This window comes from Arvicanthis niloticus, chromosome 24 (genome assembly GCF_011762505.2).
Source record: "Arvicanthis niloticus isolate mArvNil1 chromosome 24, mArvNil1.pat.X, whole genome shotgun sequence".
Classification (NCBI taxonomy): Eukaryota; Metazoa; Chordata; class Mammalia; order Rodentia; family Muridae; genus Arvicanthis; species Arvicanthis niloticus.
Genome location: NC_133432.1, coordinates 36,154,010 through 36,176,751, shown reverse-complemented (window position 1 = coordinate 36,176,751; position 22,742 = coordinate 36,154,010). Strand labels below are relative to the sequence as shown.

The 22,742-nt window shown below is 41.0% G+C and overlaps 1 pseudogene; it reads right to left on the bottom strand.

The window, feature by feature from the left end:
- Positions 1 to 1,841: 1,841 nt before the first annotated feature.
- On the bottom strand, positions 1,842 to 20,809 carry LOC143438261 (cytochrome P450 3A2-like; annotated as a pseudogene).
- Positions 20,810 to 22,742: the final 1,933 nt, after the last annotated feature.

Below are 22,742 nucleotides of genomic sequence, written 5' to 3'. Positions count from 1 at the left end.
TTTCACAGAGGTATGTTTCCTATGTGCAGCAAAATTCTGTGTTCTGTTTATGTATCCAGTCTGATAGTCTATGTCTTTTTATTGGTGAATTGAGTCCATTGATATTAAGAGATATTAAGGGAAAATGATTCTTGCTTCCTGTTATTTTTGTTATTAGAGGTTGAATTATGTTTGTGTAACTATCTTCTTTTGGGGTTGTTGGAAGACTACTTTCTTGGTTTTTCTAGGTTATAGTTTCCCTTGTTTTGTTGGAATTTTCTACCCTTTATATTTTGAAGTGCTGGGTTTGTGGGAAGAGCAGCAGAAACCATATCCTGAGACAACCTAAAGGAGTGACTCAGAGCAGAAAACACCTAGCTGGTCTGCTACCTTGGAGACACCATATCCTGAGATATCCTAAAGGAGCCACTGTACCCAGAGCAGCTGGAGCTCAAGAGCAGCTGGAGACATCTGGACCCTGAGGAGTTCTGACACAAGCAAGATAACTGGAAAGGCAGGCTTCAGTAAGAACCAGTGACTGCAGGTAGCACTAAAGCTAACCAAATGGTGAAAAGCATTTAAGGACTTTAAAAAGGACATAAATAACACTCTCAAAGAATTTGAGGAGAACACAGGTAAACAGGTAGAAGCCCTTAAAGAACTGCAAGAAAACACAACCAAATAGGTGAAGGAATTAAACAAAACCATCCAGGATCTAAAAATGGAAGTAGAAACAATAAAGAAATCTCAAAGGGAGACTACCCTGGAGATACAATACCTAGGAAAAAGATCAGGAGTCATAGACTCAAGCATCACCAACAGAATACAAGAGATAGAAGAGAGAATCTCATGCACAGAAGATACCATAGAAAACATTGACACAATGGTCAAAGAAAATGTGAAATGCAAACATCTCCTAACCTAAAACATCCAGAAAATCTAGGACACAATGAGAACACCAAACCTAAGGATAATAGGTATACATGAGGGTGAAGACTCCCAACTTAAAGGGCCAGTAATTATCGTCAACAAAATTATAGAGGAAAACTTCTCTAACCTAAAGAAAGAGATGTCATTAAATATACAAGAAGCCTACAGAACCCCAAATAGACTAGATCAAAAAAGAAATACCTCCTATCACATAATAATCAAAACATCAAATATACAAAACAAAGAAAAGATACTAAAAGCAGTAAGGGAAAAAGGTAAAATAACATATAAAGGCAGACCTATAAGAATTACACCAGACTTCTCACCAGAGACTATAAAAGCCAGAAGATCCTGGACTGATACCATACAGACCCTAAGAGATCACAAATGCCAGCCCAGACTACTATACCCAGCAAAACTCTCAATCACCATTGATGGAGAAACCAAGATATTCCATGACAAAACCAAATTTACATAATATCTTCCCAGCAATCATCTTTTAAAATAATGATTCTCAACATGGCATCACATATGAAATCAGAGATGAGCTTTTAAAGCCACACTCTGGTTTAACTGTTTTACGATTTCTGAAATGACCAGGCATCATGAGTTTCTGGCTCCTTTTTGAGACACACAGCCCATGTTGGCTACAAATTCTCTAAGATGCCAAGAATTACTTAAAATTCTGATCCTCTAGTCTCTACCTCCGGAGAGCAGGAATTACAGGTATGCTGCACCACAGCTACTTCATGTAGTTAGAAGGATAGGAACCAGAGATTTCTGCATAATAGGTAAGCATTTTGCCAACTGAGAAACATCTGAGACCCCATATTTGAGTTTTAAAGCTCCTCTGCAATTCTAATGTACATACAGTAGTTAAGAAAAATGTCAGAGGAAGGTTTCTGTGAGCTCTGGAAGAAGAGTGGCACACTCTACAAACATGGAAGACATGACCACTGCACCTCTTGATGACACATGAAATAGCCAATCTCCAGTGAACAGGGCTAGAATTTCAAACAGAATACATATAATCACATAATATTGGCCTAAACATGCATAATCATATTTATACACAGAACCTTTAATTAGAATGACTACCTCCCATAAAACACTATTTATAAAGATAGTTTTCTCCATCACCTGTGTTTCCTTACAAGGCTGGAAGGAGAAATTCTGCAGGACTTTAGTGAGAGCAAGTTTCATACTCATGAGAGAAAACCTCATGCCAATGCAGTTCCTGGGTCCATTTCCAAAGAGGAGATATGCATAAGGATCAATGCTGCCCTTGTTCTCCTTGCTAAACCTGGAGACACAACAGTAGATGACAAGTTAACAAAGGATAAACCATGAGAGCTGCATATGTGATGATGTCTTTTAACATCTAACCAGTGAAGCAGAAACTTCTAGTTCTTTGGAAAGTTAGTCAAACAATGTTTTGCTGGTGCACACAGGTGAAAGGATGTCTTACCAAAGCAAACATTTGAAAGACTGTTTTCCTGAAGCAGATACAGGTGAAAGTATGTTTGGATATAGCAAACATATGAAAGGACCTGAGAAGAAGGAGTATAACTATTAAACAACAGACAGTGAAACACCAACTGCTGCCAAAGAAGATCAAGGTCACCTCCAAAGAACAATTGCTGAAAAGGTATACTTCCACCATATCCTAATAACTTTTCTCTTCTACTACCTCTGCTGGGTGGTAGGCTAGAGAAGTTAAACCCTTATTAAAAGTACGTTGCAAAAAATGTACGCCTACAAACCAGCAACACACAGGTAGTTTGGGAAAGATTCACTGAATTACTGCTTGCAGGTATTTGGCTCTAAAGATTTTACACTAATATTTTTTTCCATTTCCCATGCCTTCTAAGAGTCTCCATGTGGTTGAGAGAAGACAAAAACTGTTTGAAAGATGCATCCATGTGTAAGCACACATTGCTGTAATAGTAGTGTTATGGTGTAGAGGGAACCAACCATTTTCTGATTGGATTTGAAGTCTAATTCAAAGAGCAAATTAATGCCTGGTGCTCTAAATCTGGTTAAAAATCCCATGGCTGCAGACATCACAGAAACTAGATGAGAATGTGCTGTTGTTGTTTAACTAAGTGGACATGGTATCAAAATGCCTTCTAAATATGTATCTTGACACACAAAAAATAGTGCTGATCGCAGCCTTTGTCAGAGAACCTTCAGTTTGCAGTGAAAGACAGTTAACACAGAAACTCCTGACTGGCCATGGTGCTGAGAAAAAGTGGAGGTGAAGTGCTCACCACTTCCAAAACTCAGAAAACTTCACCAAAGAAGGAGCAGAAAGAAGGTAAGTGCCAGGGAATGAAATGGATACTATGAGTACTATCTTCTGGACATGACACACCTACTCATGAACTAATAGCAGCTGTAGATACCTACACAAGAACAAACACATTATCAGTCCATCATGGGTGGGGAAGGTCACTATGAAATGCCACCTCTCTAAGGAGTTGTTGACAATAAATAGTTGGTGAAGGAGAAAATTTTTTTCTTTCATGGTGTAGCCACTGGCGAGTTGCTCAATCTCCAGGATGCTTTTGGAAGCAACCCTAAGTAAACTCACAAGTTACAAAAAAATCCAAAAAGACATAAAAAAAACAGGAGGAGGAGGAGGACTGGTTGAAGACAGTCAGAAACTGAAAATGAGTGGGAGGAAGAAGAGACAGGGTAATGTGAGGTATAAATGACCAGAATTTATTATCCATTCATGTAATTGTAAACAATAAAAAGAAACAGAAAAGGAAATACATCTTTAAACACTGAAAATACAGAGCTGCCCCTAAGTCTAGGGCAGAAGGCCTCTCTGAACTCCTGACACTTACCCTGAACTAACCCAGATTCACCCACATACACACACACACACACACACACACACACACACACACACACACATACACACACACACACACCACCCCTGGCTCATCAAAGCCTAAAACACTCATTGCAATCCCTAGTGGCATCTGGGTGTCTAGAAGTTTGAGACCCACAGCCCCATCGCTGCCCCCATTATTTCTCACTTAGGCTGCATTTCACCTGCCCTGAGCAGCATAGAGGCATCACAAAAACCCAGCAGCAAGAAAAAAACATGGCCTAACACCGCTGCATTTCCTATTGCCACCCCAAGCAGCATCTCAACAACCTTTGTACATCCCAGTGGCTAGGCAAAATTCAAAACCACATAGAGAAGTTTGTGCTCCTGGGGTTCTGGTACCTTTCAGGGAGGAATTCCTCAGGTTCTGACCAGTGTTGTGGGTCATGGTGAAGAGCATAGCAAGGTACAATTACTATTGACCCTTTTGGTATAAACACATCATCGATTTCAACATCCTTTTTACAGGCTCTCACAAGTCTCTTAGCAGTTGGGTATAGTGTGAGGGTTTCATTCAACACCATATCCAGGTACTCCATTTCCATCATGATATCATAAGTGGGGGATGCCTGGGAAGAAAGAAAAAGATTTGTGCTGAGATTTTAGATTAACTTTCAGTTGTCTCTGTTGTTGAGTTCTCAGCATCTTAAAGTCAAGCTCAGCATCTCAAAAAACTTTAGTTAGCATTTACATCACATTTTAAAGAATTTTAAACTTCTGTTTTATTTTATGTGAGAGGGGGATTTTATCTTGGTGTGAATGTGTACCACAGGAGCACAGTGTTCACAGAAGACAAAAGAGGCCATCAGATTTCCTGTAACTAGAGTTAAAGCAGTTGAGAGCTGCCATTTGTTTTATAGGACCCAAATACAAATGGATCCTGTGAGAGAACAGCCAGTGCTCTTAACCATTGTGCCATTTCTCAAGCTCCTTACAAAGTGGAATAATTATCACTTGGGGCCTGAAAGATGCTCAATTAGTGAAGTTTCTACTATGTAAGCTTGAGGACAATAGTTCAGATACAAATCATTTATAAGCCAGACAGAGTGGCACCCATCTATAATCCCAACAGTAGGTAGACTAAGAAAGGGCATGCCTGGTGCTCATTGGCTAAACAGCCTAGCCAAATTGATCAACTCCAGGTTTAGTAAGATAGCCCATCTCAGAAACGTGGTAGAGTGTGATTTACAAATGTACACAATGTAGATCTATGACCTATACACAAACACATGCACATATTAACACAGAGAGAGAGAGAGAGAGAGAGAGAGAGAGAGAGAGAGAGAGAGAGAGAGAGAGAGAGAGTTTTTCATATAATTTAGACACCAAGGTTCATACCTTGGATTCTTCTATAACTATAAATAGGTAGGGGAATCATGGGACAGAGCTGTATCAACCCATGCAGCTTAATCAAGGCCAAGGAGAGCCTCATTTGCTGCACAACTGGGACCCAGCTGATGCAACAGTAACATTGAACCATACAGAGAACTATGGGTTAAGTGCATATCTTTAACATCACACAGGTAGTGTGCATGTTGCTTGCTAGGTATTCTTGTGCTCCTAGATAACAGAAACACCAAGTCCAGACCTGTGTCACAACAACCTTCTGATGCCATGAGAGGTTTTATTGCCCGTTTCTTTCTCTGTATCCTTTTAATGATAATTTATAAATGGTCCTTGGAAAAACCAATGCTTGCATTCTTATAACAAATTATTAAGGGTGCTGAGACAGCTCACTGAGCCTACTGACCTGATTTGGACTGCTAAAATTCACATAATAGAGAGAGCCAGTTCCTTCAAATTGTCCTTTGACCTTCACACACATGCTAGAAAAAACATACCCATATACATATATATGTATATATGTGTGTGTGTTTGTGTGTATGTATGTATACATGTACATATACACATACATACCTACAAACATACATACCTACAAACATACATACATACAAACATACATACATACAAACATACATGTGTATGTACACAACTGTAAAAGAATCACTAGACCTGGAAAGATGGTTCTGCGGATTGCATGCTTGCTATGCAAGTGTAATGACCTCAGTTCAGGTTTCACTTAAAACCCAGCTGTAGTAACAAATACGTACATGTGCATGCACATGCGCCCACACACAAACACAAACACACATGCACACACACACGCACAAACACACAGAGAGATTTGTAATCCTAGTGCTCCCACAGCAAAAAGGAAGGTGGCAATAGGAGATTCCCTAAAAGTTCAAGAGCCAGAATGTCTGATGTATGAAGAAGTAGCAACAAAGAAACCCTGTGTAAAACAAGGTAGAAAGGAAGGACCAACCCCAAAGTTACCCTCTGACATTCACACATGTGCACACCCACACTCACAGACTCACACCAACACACATGCTCATACATAAACTTACAAGCATACACTCACAAACTCACTAAAACACATTAACACACATATTCACACAACATTGCAGGTAACAAGAGGGTGTCTTTGTTGAGGCTTCTCCTTTTTCCTCCAACCATCCTCTCACCTTATTGGGCAGAGCCCTGTTGAGCTCTTCCTGTAGTTTCTTCTGGATATAAGGGTGAGTGGCCAGGGAATACAGGATGAAGGAAAGTGTGATGCTGGTGGTTTCATAGGCAGCAAAAATAAACATATTTTTTTCTTTTTCTTTTTTTATTAGATATTTTATTTACACTTCAGACGCCATCCCCTTTCCCCATTCCCCCCCTTAGTAAACCCCTATCCCATGCCCCCTTTTTCTTTTTGCATTTATACATTTTTTTTAAATAATGTTAATCATAAGCGTTATAAGTTTGGAATTATTCAATCAGAGGTGTAACCCACTGACCGACGTAGATATAACAACTATCTTTGACTGGTGGAGATACATGAATATCTGCCTCCTTGTCTCCCCCCTCTTTCTCTCTTTCATCACCTAGCTTCTCCTATCCTTCTTCTCCTCCTCTTCTTACTCCTTTTCTTCCTCTCAGTACTCCTCCTACCTTAGCTCCTCCTACACATCACCCTTCCTGTTAAAATGAAACTTTTCTCTCAAAATACAATTAGAGCATAATTATGCCAATTTGTACCAGTGAGGTACAAGATAGTCCTAATACCCAGTCCATCTTTTTGTTGACTAACCAGCACCTCTGTCATCTATCCTAACTAAAACATTTACTTCTGAACCTGGCTTTAGGATGAACGTTAGCTGATGACCATCCACTCAAATCTTTTCTCTTAAGCTAAATAGCTATAAGTTTTCAACCCCGTCAGAAATCCAGAATGACTGAGTTAACTATAATTGTGGGAAGCACAAAGCATAGCTTCTAAAACTTAGCCAGTTTATAGAGACCTCTGAACACCTGAAAAGCCCCTATACTACCGAACGTTGGAGCATCAAATCTTCAGCCTTCTGGCCCAGAATCATCTGACAGACCTTGGTGATGCAGGATTATTAAGGACTGATTACTCTGTCTAGGCAGATATAATCAGTCGACTATTCTGCATGTGTGTCCTTTTCTGGACAGTAATTTGTCTGTAGATGGAGAGAGGCAATTCTTGCCTAGTGGCTGTTACCACACAACTGGAGTAACTCCAAGGATGCTCAATTTCTTCTTAGAATCCATGACAGGAAGCTGTCAGGAGCAGACAGGTCTCTAATCAATATGAACATTAATATATAAATATTTATAGCATCAGTTCTATGGACTTCTGATGTTTTGAAAACCAACTATCCATGTAAGGTAACCTGGACTGTTTTCTGTTAACTCCTCTCAGCTATTTCTAAGTAAAATATGGAAAGCACCCTAACAATAAACTCAAAAATATGAATTTGCTATAGTCCCTTAACTCATAGGTTAACCGTCCCAAATCAGTTAAAAAAGTTAAAAAAGGGCTGGGTCTAGGCATTGTATTCCTAAATGTGTTATACAGGCACAATGCCCATGAGTGTATCAATATTCATCTCATTTTTATATTAATAAGAGGCTCGTACCAATGAAAACCTTAAATTTGAGATCAAAGTAAATTTTGTACCATTTAAGAATTTATAACTTCATCTTGATAATAATTATACAGATTTCTACCAGTAGGTTATGGCTATGCAGTAAGTCCTAGCTAATCCCCCCTGTTCCAACAAAACCACTACTTGTCCCTAGAAAGACAGACCATTATTAACCACATTAGTCCCCAAGCTCAGGGAATAGGGGTGCTGACTCTTCTTTAACTTCTTCAAGCTGATTAAGGGCGTTGAGATTTTAGAAGAGGGGTGGGGGGAGAGTAAGTTGATAAGCCTCTGATGCTGTGTCTTCACTGAATCCAGATGGAATTCCAGGACATCAGAGGTTTGGGCAGGTCTGCTCAGTATGCTTGATGAGTAGATACACCAAGGCTGTGTATTCTGCAATATACAATTCTCAGAACAAGTTTTAGTATCAAGAAAAAAAATTCCCACCCCCAGGGGGCTGACATTTTTTTTTTAAGATGTTGGTTCTGGAGACTTTTTTTTTCCCCCGCTTCTTAAAATTGGTTGTAGTATTTACGTTTCAGATTTTATCCCCTTAGCCTACTTCCTCCCACCACCCAGAAATCTATCCCATCCCCCTCCTCATGCTTCTATGAGGCAGTGACCACACCTACCCCCCTCACTATCCCCTCCCCGCCCTCACATCCCCCCCACTGTGTGTTCATTCATTCATTTTTCATTCATTTTTTATGGGACCAAGAAACTCCTCTCCCACCTATGTCTGACAGGGCCATCCTCCCCTACATATACCTCTGGAGTCTTGGGTCCCTCCCTATGTGTTCCCAGGCTGGTGGTTTAGACCATGGGGGGCTCTGGTTGTTTGGTATTGTTGCTTTCCACCTGGGGTCAATAACCCTTTCTGCTCCTTCAGTCCTCTCACTAAGTTCTCCATTGGGAAACCACTGATCATATCAGTGGTTAATTGTGAACATTGTCCTCTGAGTGTTTTAGTCTTTGGCTGACCTCTAAGGAGACAGCAATATCATGTTCCTCACATTATGCACTTCCAGCCATCCACAACAGTGTTTAGATTAGGTGGCTGTACATGGGGTGAATACCCAGGTGGAATGGTCTCCTGATGGCCCCTCCTTCAGTTTCTGTCCCATGTTTTGTTTCCATATTTGCTCCCTTGAGCATTTTTGTTTCTTGTTCTAAGTAGAACTGAGGCATCCCCTCTTGGTCTTCCTTCTTCAAGAGCTTCATGTGGTCTGTGGGTTGAGTCTTCGCTAATCCAAGCTTTTGGGCTAACATCCGTGGAGATATGTTTGTGTAACTATCTTCTTTTGGGGTTTTTGGAAGATTACTTTCTTGCTTTTTCTAGGTTGTAGTTTCCCTCCTTGTGTTGGAGTTTTCCACCAATTATTCTTTGAAGTGCTGGATTTGTGTTGAAATACTGTGTAAATTTGGATTTGTCATGGAATATTTTGGTTTCTCCATCAATAATGATTGACAGTTTTGCTGGGTATAGTAGTCTGGGCTGGCATTTGTGTTCTCTTAGGGTCTGTATGATATCGGTCCAGGATCTTCTGGCTTTTATGGTCTCTGGTGAGAAGTCTGGTGTAATTCTTATAGGTCTGCCTTTATATGTTACTTTGCCTTTTTCCCTTACTGCTTTTAGTATTTTTTCTTTGTTTTGTACATTTGATGTTTTGACTATTATATGGCGGGAAGTATTTCTTTTCTGGTCTAAACTATTTGGAGTTCTGTAAGCTTCTTGTATATTTATGGACATCTCTTTCTTTAGGTTAGGGAAGTTTTCCTCTATAATTTTGTTGAGGATATTTACTGGTCCTTTTAGTTGGGAGTCTTCCCCCTCATCTATACCTATTATCCTTAGGTTTGGCCTTCTCATTGTGTCTTGGATTTCTTGTATATTTTGGGTTAGTAGCTTTTTGTATTTTGCATTTTCTTTGACAGTTGTGTCAATGTTTTCCATGGTATCTTCTGCACATGAGATTCTCTCTTCCATCTCTTGTATTCTGTTGGTGATACTTGTGTCTATGACTCCTGATCTTTTTTTTATGTTTTCTATCTCCAGGGTATTGTCCCTTTGTGATTTCTTTATTGTTTCTACTTCCATTTTTAGATCCTGCATGGTTCTGTTTAATTCTGTTTGGTTGCATTTTCTTGCAATTCCTTAAGGGATTTTTGTGTTTCCTCTTTAAGGGTTTCTATCTGTCTACCAGTGCTCTCCTTAAGTTCTTTGAGAGTGTTATTTATGTCTTTCTTAAAGCCCTCTATCATCATCATGAGAAGTGATTTTAATTCTGATTCCTGCTTTTCTGGTGTGATGGGGTGTTCAGGGCTTGCTCTGATGGGGGAGCTGGGTTCTGATGATGCCATGTAACTTTGGTTTCTGTTACTTACGTTCTTGCTCTTGCCTTTTGCCATCTGGTTAACTCTAGTTTTGCCTGTACTTGCTGTCTCTGACTGAAGCCTGTCTTTCTAGTTATCTAGCTTGTGTCTGATCTCCTAGGGGTCCAGATGTCTCTGTGATCTTTTCCAGCTGCACTGATTACAGTGGTACCTCTAGGATGCCTCAGGATATGGTGCCTCCAAGGTAGTAGTCCAGCTAGGTGTCTGCTGTTCTGGGTGCAGTGTCTCCTCTAGAATATCTCAGGATATATTGTCTGAAGCTCTGAGTTCATTTGTTCCTCTGTGGATCTGGATTGAGTGGACCTTCCAGTATGTCTCAGGTGGAATCCGGGGTCCACACAACAGCAGACTTGGCAGAGGTCTGATCTAGGCCTCATATCTGAGAACTAGTTTCTAAGACACTGTCCAAGTTAGAGCGCCTGGGATCCCTGCTTCCTCTGGGTTCTTGGAGGTTGGGGACAGAGCTGCCACCCAAGATCTGCTCAGTGCTCTGGCCCAGACTGGAAGGAACCAGTGTTCCAGGCCAGGAGTAACTTCCTGGGTCCTTTTGGTTCCCAGTTACTCCCTGTTTAGGGCGGGCCCTGCTGTCTGCTTACCTAGGATACTGCCTGAGTTCGAGTGCCTGGGATCCCTGCTTCCTCTGGGTTCTTGGATGTTGGGGGCAGAGCTGCCACCCAAGATCTGCTCAGTGTTCTGGCCCAGACCGGAAGGAACCAGTGTTCCAGGCCGGGAGTGACTTCCTGGGTCCTTTTGGTTCCCAGTTACTCCCTGTTTAGGGCGGGCCCTGCTATCTGCTTACCTAAGATACTGCCTGAGTTTGAGCACCTGGGATCCCTGCTTTCTCTGGGTTCTTGGATGTTGGGGGCAGAGCTGCCACCCAAGGTCTGCTCAGTGTTCTGGCCCAGACCAGAAGGAACCCAAAAATAAACATTATTGACTGGACTGTGATTTTCATGTCAGACAGAGCTGGAAGTAAGGAAACATTTCAGGCAAGTCATGTCAGGACAGACCATCAGAGTGGAGATGAAAAGAAATCACGTCAGCATGTACCATCACAGAGGAGATGAGGACAAAATCAAATGAGGACCCAATTATCCTGAATAGACTATACAAACACTGTTCAATCACTCTGAGACTGTCATCACTGATGACAGCGACGTGACACATCCAGAAAAGGAAAAAAAAAAAAAAAAAAAAAAAACGCTTCATGCAGGTTGTCCTAATGTTTCTGCTGTTCCTCATCATCTCCAGTGGGCAGCTTCAAGATATGGACTTTCTTGTTTGAAAATTATATGTGTGTGTGTGTGTGTGTGTGTGTGTGTGTGTGTGTGTGTGTGTGTGTATGCCTGCATATATGTGTGTCTGTGTGTCTGTGTGTTTGTGTGTAGAGGGGGGTTCTCATGGAGACCAGAATGGAGCACCTAATCCCCTAGAAAAGTCATTATAGAAAGTCCCTGCTATAGATGAAGATGTTATTAAAAGTTATATATTTCTTTGTCCAGGTCCCCATGGGGGCCAAGGATGGCACTGAAATCCACAGAGCTAAAGTTATAGGCAGTTGTACTCCTTCTACCATGAAGGCTGTGGTTATGTTGTTGGTAAATTCTTTCTCCCAATTAGTGTAAGTCCATGTACCTAAACTGAAACTGGACTATAAATCTACAATCAGTGGCTATCTTTTAAATTAATATTTATTTTATCAATCTAAAAGGAAACAGAGAAGCTGACAATATACAGCTCAGTAGATGGGGGTACCAAAGCCCTGGGTGTGTATGTGTAGGACTATATGTGTTCTCTACCCTAATACATGTGAAACATTTACTCTTCCTTTGTGTGATGTGTTAGCAGCTTCTGGGGAAAACCCCTTTGTACAAGTGTACTAGTCCTCCTTATTTTTTCATGCACTTCAAACTGACCCACAGCTGGGCAGTGGTAAAGCATCCTTTTAGTCTCAGCACTTGGGAGGCAGACATAGGTGAATCTGGTTTATTACATAAATTCCAGGAAATGCAGGGCTACACAGACTGTCTCGGAGGCTCCCAGAGTGCTTCAGCAACATTTGGGCACAGGCTTCCTAACAGAATGATTAGACACAGATGTCTAGGCAGAGCAATGAGACTGTGTGCTGGGTAAGACATAAACAGCACATATGCTCACTCAGGTAAGGGACCACTGGAGACTTCCATCATAGCCACCCTTCATGTTAGGAGCAAACTTAGGCCCATGTACTTCCAGAAATTATCATGGAAAAAAGATCCATGTCTATCTTTTGGCAACTTGACAGAGGTGTCCCTCTACCTAGAAAAGCCTCCATACATATTTTCTGAGTGAACCACTGGCTCCCTGAGAGCTTCATTGTCCATTGACCAGGAAGGGCTGGCTTACCTTTATGAGACTCATTGTCTTTAGAATTATTATGAGCATTCATCACCAGCTGGAGAAAATCCACTCGGTGCTGAAAGCAGAAAGAGAAGTTGCAAAAATGGAAGGTCAATGCTAAGGTCAGAGGTGGATCAGGAGTGCAGAAGCTTTATTCTCTCATTTCTGAGAATGTGGCTCCCTTAAATTCACAACTGTGGTTAGGATTGCTTGAGTCGTCAAGGAGCAAAAGCAGGAGTGGCTAAAACAGGAAGAATCCAGCTTCCACATCAATCACTTTCACAGTCAATTACAATAGATACAATTTAAACAATTACTTTTATTTTCTTTAAATGTTTTTGAAGACAGAAAAATAGTATTCTTTTTTAATCATTTTTGTTTGTTATTGGAGAGTTTCATACATGCATGCAATCAGACATGGTCATCTCCACCCCACTGTTTACTCCATTCAATTTATTCTGTATTATCTGTAACATTTCTTCCCCACAGTCCAGGCCCTCTTATTAATTACCCACTGAGTTCAACTAGTGATGCTCACACATGCATGGCTGTGGGGCCATCCAGTGCCTCATGGGAAACCTACCTGTGTCCACACCCTCCCTCCACAGCTATCAACTGCCACTGTTCCTCAGCAAAGGGCAGAGTTTGGAGAGATCCTTCCCCATGTATGCTGAAGTTTTGAAAGCCTTGATCTTGTTCAGGTTTTATGCCATGTCAATTTTTTTCTTTATTTCAATTCTTATGAGCAGTACACTAGTTTTCTTTCCTATTGTTAAGGGTTAATTCCTGCCTTATTCTCAATTGACTTCTTAAAAATCCAACTTTTCCTCCTCGGGAAAATATAAGTATTCTTTCTCTATCTCTAAATCTAGCCTTCTCTGTCTACCTTTAGCACACAGTTCATATGTCACTGCCCAACATGTTATCAAACTGTGAACCTCTCATGAAACCACCATGTTTACCTTCTGCTTAGAATCCTGGTGGTTTTCTTTCATTCTGTACACAAATTTTTAGAAAAATGCTAATGAATCTTTTGGGAACACGCAGATATTTAACATCTCGTATATTGGGGTGAGGAATAGAAAGAGTAATGGAAAATAAAAAAGAAAAGTTTTAATGAGCTTAATAAGTTTTAGATTTAACTCTGCTCCTATAGATCATGTAGATCTGCAAAAGAGAAGGACCATTGAGATGACCCAATAGCTAAAGGTTCCTGCAGAGAGGACTAAAGACCTGAGGTTGACCCCTGGATCTCACCTGTGGAAGGAGAGAACTAACTGCTATAGTTGTCCTCTGATCTACACGTGGCACACAAATACCAAGTTACACAGGCAATTAAAGAATAGCCAGGGCTACACCACAAAACACTGTCTCAAAAAATGTCCTCAAAGCTCAGAAATAAAAAAATTATAAGCACAGGACATAGTGACATTTGTTTCATTTAATATTGTGCTAAATCAAAGAGGTCTCTCACAGAGATCACACAATCTATACTCCCATTCATTTGAAATGCTCAGAATACTCAGATACAGAGGAAATGAACTGGTGGTTGCTTAGGTTAAGGTTGATTGAAGGTTACAACATAGCTAGAACAAAGTCCTCTGTGATTGACATTGGTTAATGGGCCAAGTAAGCCTTCAGTCAATGCTGATACCTAAGAAATCAAAGTACTGAGAATAAGGGGTTATTGACTGCTGATCCCTAAATGGACCATCTATATCAGCACCCCCACACATCAAGGCTCAAGGTACATCATGAAAGACAGTGTGGAAACAAAGTCAGAACCAGGAATTGGGGGTGTGAAATGCCATATCCCTGATATGGCATGGCCCTCTTCTGAACTGACTGCCTGCATAAGATCAAGCAAATAATATTGGTCAGCATCCTAGTAGGCAGCACCAAATGCAGACAACGGGACAGGAAATTGGGAGGAAGATGTGTCTCAGCATCTAAATGATATGGGAAGTTAGAGGTAGTGATGAGTGTAGTCAGTATCATACCTGTATGATTTTGCAACCATGAAGAACTCTGAACTTACAGAGAACAAAATTTGTATATACAAATTTTTATTTATAGAAATGAAATAATTCTGAAATAAAACTAGGTGTTATGCTACACACTGTAATCCCAGCCCTCAGGATACAGAGGTAGATGGATCACTGTAAGTTCAAAGCCAATCTGGTATATAAAGCAATTTCCAAGCAAGCTAGAACAAATGGTGAGACCCTGTCCAACCAAAAACAAAGTTCAAAAACAGATGTAACAGGCTACATGTTTTTGAATGTACTGAAAATATTGAACTGTGCCTTTAAGGGATGCATTACATGACAAGTGAACAATAGTCTTTCATTTGGGGGAAGTGAGGAAGAGAAAGGCAGAACTGTCAAACATGGCCACAGACAAGAGCAGCAGATCACAAGGCATCCACTCACCTACTGACAAGAACAATGGACCAAATATATCAATTCTTAAGACCTTCTTGGCTTTCTCCATGAAAGGATCCTTTGGGTTGTTGAGGGAATCAATGCTCACACCAAATGACATGCTTATGATAACATCCATGCTATAGGCACCTAACACTCTGAGGAGAGAGATGTGTGGGAATTTAACATGTGCATCAGGGAGAGGGAAAGCATTTGTGTTCTTGGGAGATGGGCAAACCCACCTCAGTATGGAACAAGATTTTCCCAGCCTTCCCACCATCTACCCCTGCAAATGTCTTTCTCTCATTTTTTCCTTTTAAACTGTATATAATGTCATTTAGTGTCTAAAGGGGCAAGGACAAGCAGTTGGACCATGTGAGCTGCTCCCCAGGTGCCCTTCCTCTCACAGAACCATGGTGGTGGACCAGCACTCACTCTTTCACAGAAACAGGCTTGCCTCTCTCTGCCTCTCGCCTCAAATACTTTACCAAAATGTCTCCATACTGCTCTATGACAGGGAACATCTAAACAAAAAAGAAAAGCATTGAAAGTTAGGATGGAGAATACAGTCATACAGGCTGCTGTTAAAAGAATTTCGGTCACCTCCTTGAGTTTTCCACTGGTGAACATGGGGGACAATAAGGCTCGATATCACTTCCACTCTTCATCCTTAGATATAGTGATGGATTTGCTCATAATCCCCACTGGGCCAAAGTCCTAGAGTCAAAAAACAAACAAACAAACCAAAACAAACACACACACAAAAATTCAGAATGCCTCATCGCCTATGAGAAATCAGGTGTGTCCTAAGATGCCTATTGTGGTTCCATCCCTTTATTTTCCAAAATCCTTTTAAATGTAAATTTCTCTGTGGCTCAAAAACTATGTCCAGGCTTTGGAGAGATGAGAACGTGATTTGTCAATCTCCAGAACTGTGCAGATGGCATTTGGCTTGAAGACAAATAGAAAGTAAACTTTGCATCAGACAAGTTCTCCAACTCTGTATATAGAACATGAGCAATGTGACAAGGATATCTTCATATGGTATGTTTCTGTCTGTCTGTATCTGTCCCTCGGTGTGGGTCTCTCTTTGTTTTTCTCTTCTTTCAGTGTGTGTGTGTCTCTGTGTGTGTCTGTGTGTGTGTGTGTCTGTGTGTGTGTCTGTGTGTGTCTGTGTGTGTGTCTGTGTGTGTGTCTGTGTGTGTGTGTGTGTGTGTGTGTGTGTGTGTGTGTGTGTGTTTACTGCTTCTGTGGAGAAGCCAGGTTCAACTCCCAACATCAATATCAGGCCACCTACAGCTGCCTATAACATCACCTCCAGAGGATCTCATTCCCTCTTGTGGCCTCCACAGGAACCTACATGGAATTCACTCAAATAAATACACATATATGCTCATAAAATAAATTAAAAACTGAATCATTAAATCAGAGCTAAAACGAGAATTCTCAACACTTAAAAGAAATATTCAACATTACCAAAAAAATGTAAATCAGAAGGACTCTGAGATTCCATTTTACACCCATCAGAATGGCTGAGATTAAACATTCAAGTGACACCCATGCTGGCAAGGATATGGAGCAATGGGAACATTCCCTATTTTTGGTGGGAGTGCAAATTGTACAAGCACTTTGGAAAGCAATCTTGTGTTTTCTCAGAAAGTTGGGAATGTATCTACCTTAAAAACCAGCTATACCACTCCTGCAAATATACCCAAAAGATGCCCCTCTATACCACAGAGACAATTGCTCAACTATGTTCTTAGTAGCTTTGTTTATAATAGCCCAAAACTGGAAACAATCTAGATGTCCTTCTACTGAAGAATGGATAGGGAAAATGATGCATCTACCCAATTCACCTCTTAAAAACAAAGATGTGAAATTCAGGCACATCAATGGAGCTGGTGAATACCATCCTCAAGTAACCCAGAACCAGTAAGACACATGCTACTTATTCACTTATAAGAATACAGTAGCCATAAAGTACAGGATAACCATGCTACAATCCACAGAGCTAAAAAAACTAAGTAATATGCAGGGCCAAATGAGGAAGCATGAATTTCACTCAGAAGGGGAAATGAAATAGACATGGGAAGGGGATGAAGAAAGGGAATTGGAGGAGAGGAGGGAGGTACCAATTGGAATGTGCAGTGAATAAATAAATTAATTCATGAAAAAACAATGTGACCTACCCTCCGGTTTGTGAAGGCTGAAAAGCATTCCTTCACTAGCACATTCTTAATCATCTCTGTGTCCATGATGGCAAACACAGGCACTAGACCATCAAACACCCTGCATGAGGAAGATAGCTGATGAACCAGGTTCTGAAGTAAGAGCCACACCCAGACTTTGATCCTAATGCTGCAGGACCCTCATTCTGCTTATATAATAAACTGTCACAAAAGTTCCTAGTTCAGCTTAGGGATTGTAGAGTACACAATCCCTAATCTGACTAAGGACACAATGGAGTCTTTGTAAAATGATAGGTAATGTCATTCAAGACACACTGAGTTGTTAAAAAGAAAAACGGGTCTGAAAGGCACCACAATTAGAAATAACAAGTGGAAATTTGCTAAATCTAGAACTGTATATGAGAGTTGCCTATACCATTTTCTATGATTTTGCATATTTGAATTATTTCAAGGGGCTGGAGAGATGGCTCTACAATTAACAACACATCTCTTACAAACAACCCAAGTTTGGCTCCTAATACATTGGTTGGCTCACAACCACCTGTAACACCTTCTTCAGGGATATACAATTTCTCTTGTCTCCATGATCATCTGCAATCATGTGCAGAGACACTCACCTACATTTGCATATCCATAATTAAAAGTAATAAAAATAATTAAAAATAAAAATTTAAAATAAAAATTAATAATTAGATATCTTAAAGAAAATATTAATATAAATATTTTAAAGTAAAAATAAATCCTTAAAGAAATAAATGCTTAAATTTTAAAAAATTCTACCTAGGTAGTAGTGGCAGACACCTATTAATCCTTCCACTCAGGAGTAAAAGGCAGGCAGATCTCTGTGAGTTTAAGGCCATCCTGGTGAGGCCAGGGCTGCCAGGGCTGCACACAGAGAAACCCTAACTTGAAAATAAAACAATATTTTGAATCTCAAGAATAATAGAATATGTCAACATCTGCTGATGGGATGCAGCTCAGTCTACAGATGCCTGCCTAGAGTGCAGAGCCTGGTTTTGATATATTGAGATGAAAACACAGAATTTAACTGAGCACCTGTAACTTCCTCTGCAAGGCTCAGATAGTATGGAAGACAGAGAAGGTAGAGCATGAGAGCTAGGAAGTAGAGGAGAGAGCTGCACAGGCTGTCTTCAGTACTCTTGAAATCACTGCAGCTGGGATCACCTCCACCTGCCCTGTGCATGACTGTCAACATTCTGGCAGAAGATTTAAGGTCCTGACCCTGCCTTAAGATTTGCACATGCCTTTCTGTCTTTACTTGCCAAAAAATCTCTTACTGATTTTCCTTGCATGGCAGCTGCCATAGCCAGGCCCTGTTGGTAAGAAGGACCTATGTCAGAACAGAGTCTGATATACCCCGTAAGGTCTGTCTTTTTCCTATAAGGTCTAATGGCTGCTTGGCAGGCAGGATTAGCATTTTCATATGCAAGTTGTTTCACATAATCTACACCTGCCTCTGCATTACCAAAAATCCTCCCTGCTGTTGTCATTAATCGATGAACAAAGTCAGAAAATCGCTCATCAGGCCCTTGCCTGACTGTTGTTAAAGATGCACCAGGGTCTCCCTTTACCGGAAATTTACGCCAAGCCTTCATGGCTGCATTTTGAATTTGAGCAAATAAACCTGGGTCATATTGCATCTGGTTATCACTAGAAGCAAATTGCCCTTCTCCTACTAAGGCATCAAAGGACCAACCATTGCCTGCCTGAATATTTCTCCTAGCTGTTTCTTTGCAATTCTCATGATACTCTGATTTCCAAATTAAATAGTCTCCACCAGTAAGAACTGCTCTCGCTAACGTATTCCAATCACTAGGAGTTAGCCACTCCTCTGTGGCAGAGTCTAAAATTGCAAGAGTAAAAGGAGCAGTGGCACCGTATTGAGATACTGCATTTTTTAATTCCTTAATAATTTGAAAATTAAAACCTGTGTGATGTCTCCAAGCAACTCCTTGATTGTCTCTAGTCTCAGATACAGGGAAAGCCTCAGCCTTTCCCTCCTCTGGCTGATCTGTGGCTAATCTTAAACTAGGTGATAGGGACTGCCTTTGGATTCCTGGTTGAGGAATGCAAGGAGCCAGGGGATTTTCACAGTTTACCTCTTGAGACATCTTTCCTGTCTTTAATTTTTGCAGCTGATTAATTAAGTCCTGATACTCTTTTTCTAGCTCTATTTGTTGTTTAAGAACAGATATTTTTTCCTGTAACTCCCTTATGGGATCTATAACCACCATCTCCATTGGGGGAGCACTTGGAGGTGGAGGTGCATAGGGAGGGGGCATTTCAGTATCACAAAATTTGACTTCCTCTTTCTCTTGGTCAGCACAATCTGGCTCTGACAAATTGTCATCAACCTTTGGTTGTATTTGGGATTCTAACTTACGCTTCCTTTAATTTTGAACAAAAAAGACAGCATTCAAGAACAAAAGCAGAAAATTAACACATGTGAGCAGCAAATAATAAAACCAAAACAGAGAGTTGAATTCAGGCTGACTAATTTCTTGTCCCATTTTCATTACCTTTCTCAAAGCAAACCAAAACAGAGAGATGGATTCAGGTTGACTAATTTCTTGTCCCATTTCCTTACCTTTCTCAACACAGCAGATTCCTGCGACTATCAACAGATCCTTCTTCCAGTAAAGTCCGTCACTGGGTCTCTCGTTCTTGCTGCCCCACGTTCGGGCACCAAAATAATGTTGAGGCCCAAGCTCGAGTCCCTGTTCGGGTGCCAAAATAATGTTGGGGTCCACACTAGCCCCATGCTGGGGCGGCCAAAATAAATGTTGCAGCCTAGGCAAAATGTTGAGGCCCGGGCCGACCCACGTTTGGGCGGCCACTGTATCCCGGCCCAAGCTGCTGTTCCGGTCTGCGGGTCAGGGTTCAGCAAGAGCAAGGGTGAGGGCAGACTCAAAGAATGGAGACCAGACAGGGTGTGTTTCAATCCCGTTTATTCTTCAGTCTCTCTTCCTCTAAGTGTCTCCTGTCTGATTCTCCCTCTATAGTCTCTCTTCTGGTTCTGTCTTCTATAGTCTGTCTTCTGGTTCTGTCTTCTATAGTCTGTCTACTGATCTGTTCTGTCTCTGCCTTTTATATGTCTCACTTCTAAGCTACGCCTCTAAGTTACACCTATAATCATGCCCTTAGGTCTTGTCTCTAACTCTGATCTCTATACTTCTAAGTCATACTCTTAAGTCACACACCTTTAATCTCAAGGTATCTAAACCAAGATTATCGAAGTGTTCTCAACTGTTGTAGGCTATTGTAATCCAAGTCTCATGTCAGGGTATATGGCTCAAAATGGCTGCAAAGCTGATAGCCGCTTTCTGCTAAAAATCAGCCCCCAACAATATACCTGTTCTTCTTCATTCTTTTCCCTCTAGTTTAATATCATCTGTGGAGGCTTTGAGATGGAAATTGTTGTTAATGTTATAGCTAGAGAATGATGGCCTTCAAACTCCATCATTTATTCTGTTCTCACCAGTCATCACTCAGCATACTCAAAAGTTTAAATTTCAAATTCTATTCTTAACTATTTAAAAAATACATTCTCTTGCTTCTATTAGTATGACCTCCTTCATTTCGGGCCATGCTCCTTTGATTATTAGTTATTTTACATTCAACTGTTTTATGTATGTCCACTCAGAGCCCTTTGTGTGATGTTGTGGGCCCTTACCATTTTTTTTATTTAGTTTCTTTTTATTTGTGTGTATGTGTGTGTTGTTTAGTGTTATGTGTGTATGTATATGTATAATATGGTGTATGTGTTTGTTTTTGTTTATTTGTTTAAAAAATGAAAAAGGTATTATACTAGGAGTATTGATAAGGATCAGTTAGTGGAGAGACAGCCAGACTAGCAGTTACAAATTTCTGGCTCCTTCCCCAGCACCACATGTTGGTAGTACACTTGTGCAATCCCTACACTCAGGGAGCAGAGGCAGGAGGATCAGAAATTTGGAGACAAAGTTCAAAGCTACATAGAGTGTTTGAGACCAGCCTATGGTATGTGTGAACATGTCTCAAAAAAAAATCTTTTATATTTATTCACCAAAATTCAATACCTGCCATCCCTTGACTATGGTGCCGGTGAGAAAGAGACAGGTCCTGCCAATCACTGCTGTCTATTAAGAGAGAAACGAATTGTACTGAGTTGTGAACCCACTGGGGATAGGCATTAATGGATGGTTCCATGCACACATAACACTAGATAAAGTCTTTAGGACAGGAAACAAGTCATGAATATGTGAGGAATATTTGCATGGAAGAACTGAGACTGACAGGGGTGCAGTAAGAGAGGGGGGAAATTTAACCAGAAGGTATTCTACACACACAAAGAGACAGAGACAGAGAAAGAAAGACAAAGAGACTGAGATGGACAGACAGACACACAGAGAGACACAGGACAGAGAGACAGAGACAGACACACAGAAAGAGAAAGACAGAGGGAGAGTGAGGGAGGGATTTAACTTAAAAAATAGCTATTGAAATGCAGACAACAGTCAAACATCTGGGGAAGCTCAAAGAGTCCTGTGGAAGAGTGAGGAATAGGATTGAGCAAGTGGGAGGTGTCAAGGACACCACAAGAAAACTTGCAGAGTCAACTAACCTGCTACATGTCAGACTCACAAAGACTGAACCACCAACAAAAGAGCATGCAGGGGCTGGAACTATGTCCCATACACATATATAGCACATGTGAAGCTTGGTTTTCATGAGGGTCCCACAAAAATTGCAGCAGGGACTCTCTCAGACTGTTGACTTCCATTGGATCCCCTTCCCCTAACTGGACTGCCTGGTTGGTCCTCAGTGGGAAAGGATGCACCTATTCCTGCAGAAACTTGGTATTCCAGGGGAGATACCCAAGGAGAGGCTTTACCTTCTCTGAGGAGAAGAGGAGAGGGTAATGGGGTAGGGATTTGTGGGGTTGGGGAATAGGGGGATAAGAGGGAGGGGTTGCTGTTACCAAAAATAAAATTATTAAAAACATTTAATAGAAAACAAAAACAGAGTCCCCCAGCCAAACCAGTATGCAAGGGCTCCTGAGTGTAGGAGGGAATTTTTAAAATGGCAGCACCCAATCTGTCTTGTGGTATAGGGCCGTGTTCCTGACTAGGCAACGCCTGAGACCACAAGCTGCAGCAGAAACATGCTGCTGCTCGGCTTGGGCAGCCAGCTCAGGCTGCCAGCTCAGTGACCCTAGAGACACCAGAGTGGGAGATGGCTCTGCCAATCTTCCACACTGTCTCCAGAAGGCTGGACTGAGCCCAGATCATCCCACCATCCACACAGTACCCGGTACAAATGAGACTCTAATGCTTAAAGATTAATCAAAGGCTTTATATGTTTAATAATGTTCAATTATCAAGATGCCCACACAATTGGAAGTGTTAACCAATTAACTAACCTAGATATACGATATACCTAGATATACCCAGGACTGCTCTCAGAACATGCAGAACATGCAGAGCATGGTCATTCATGGCTCCTGCATCTCTGCCCCCTAGCTCCTCCTCATCCTTCTTCT